This window comes from Sceloporus undulatus, chromosome 2, assembly GCF_019175285.1.
Source record: "Sceloporus undulatus isolate JIND9_A2432 ecotype Alabama chromosome 2, SceUnd_v1.1, whole genome shotgun sequence".
Taxonomy (NCBI): domain Eukaryota; kingdom Metazoa; phylum Chordata; class Lepidosauria; order Squamata; family Phrynosomatidae; genus Sceloporus; species Sceloporus undulatus.
Window position 1 is genome coordinate 145,160,275 of NC_056523.1, and position 2,109 is coordinate 145,162,383.

The following is a 2,109-nucleotide window of genomic DNA, read 5'->3' on the forward strand; positions in this document are numbered from 1 at the left end:
TATATTTCCTGCTGGCAAGAGGAAAAACATCTATGTATATTTCTGCTTCCCTTAAAAAAAAAGTTTCACCTCCCCAATATTTGTCCTATCCTGCCTTTCTCTGTGTATTTGAATCTCAGCATATTTGTACAGAGCATACCCCAGTTTCCAAAGAAATCTTGTAGCACCTTTGAAGGAATGCATCTGATGAAGTAGACTCAAGTCTATGAAAGCCTATGCTACCAGTTTCTTTCTTTCAGTTAAATCTCAAAGGTGTTAAATGATTCTTTTGCATACTGATTTTCCAGACTAACACAGCTATGTCTTTGAATTATACAAATTTTTAAAGAACATTTTCACACTGTTTCCCAGCTGAAAAATTTCCCAAAAGTGGCTTACATATTTCATCTGAAAACAAGACAGGACCTACCCTCAGGCATATGTGCAAAACGAAAAGGATTGGGGGTAGGAAGAGGGGAGAAAAGCAAACTCAGGTAAAAATTCTTAAAGAGTAATAGCTGGAATGAAAGCAATTCAAGAAGAGGAGCAGTTGGCTGTTTATTCAGCAAAACCGATGGAATGATCTTGGTTCCCATCCCTCTCTTTTGAAATATAGCACTTTAGATTGGAATAAAATGCTTTGCATACAACATCTTCTAATCCTTAGAGCATCTCTGTAAGTATTATTGTTCCCATATTTCAGACAATGATGGTTCTGACTAAAAAAGAATAGCTTGTCTGAAGTTATTTAGTGAGAAGAGATCAGAGTCATACTTCCTAAATCTTAGCACAGTCTCTTGGCCATTAAACTGCACCAGCTCACCCTTTACCCACTTACCCTTCACCAGATTTAAGCACTCTGATATGTGTATTTCCATCCCAGGGAAGCAGTTTCTGGAAAAAGTGGCAAAATGTAGGCTGACAATTTTGGGTGCATCCTGGAATGCAGAGATCCCCCTTTGGGACTCTGATAGGTGTGTGCGCAGCAGATCTGTTACTCAGTGTGAATACATGTTGCTTGCTTCTGCTTATGTAGCTGAACCAAGCAAAAATGTAAATCAAGCAGAAATTACAATGCTTATGCAAATAAACTAGGCATTATAAAAATGCCTCGAGTCTCTGAAATGCTCTCTCCTTCAAAGGAAGCCAGACCCAAGTGGAGTGTGCCTGGAACTTCTGGCCACTTTGGGGAAGTGGGGTGCTCAACACAAAAGAGTCAGAGGTGAGCTGGCAGTGGGATTTTGTGCCAAGCTGACATCAGTTTCAGAACTGTCTATCTCGCCTGCCAATCTGATCTCCATTGTTTTAGACCGCGGCTGCATTTTGCTTCCCTCCCTTCCTCTCTCCTTGGCGCTGAACCCCAACATCTGGAGATACTTTTGGCAAAGGAAACTTGCCTTCTCTGTCCCAGCTGTGGGTGCTGGGCATACATATGGTTAACGGCAGCTGTGTTCCCATCTGAGGGAGGAGGGCCCAATGTGCACAGTGTCTGCCCCCTTTCTTTCCCTCTTTCTGTCTCCCTCTTGGCTTCCCAGAAAACGTCTTTTCTGCCTAGAAGTTGAGATCTGAAGGCTAGAGAAGCAGGGCTGCCAGCTTTTCCTCCTCTTTACTCCATTAGCAGAGTGGTAGTGGTGGTGGCAGCAGAAAAAGTGTTTGTTCAGAAGAGGGTGATGCTCTAGAAGACCAAAGGCAAAAGCAAGCTGTGGCTCTGGCAGCCTGTAGTCCTGCCCCAAAGGTAGGTACCAGCCAGTTGGGCAGAGCTCTGGGATCAAGTGCTTAGGAGGGCTGTGTGGGGATATGTGTGTGTGAGCACAAAAGAATTGGGATTGATTACCTGTGTTGGCTCAGATGTGGGGAGTAGCTGGGGTTTAACATCCCAAGGCTGTCTAGGAATATTCCTTTCCTCAGGAAGGCACTGGGAACCTCAGGTTAAGATGCTTTATATTTGTGGGCAGGGAAGGGTAAGTAGGGGCCACAATCTGCCATGTGAGGTGTCCTCCCCATTACAGCAGGTGTGGACAGCTTGTGGCCTTCCACATGCTGTGGGACAGAAACCAGTGTGAGATGATGAGACAGAGCAATGGACTCAAACTAGAGGAAAAGAGATTCCCTCTACATTAGGAAGAACTT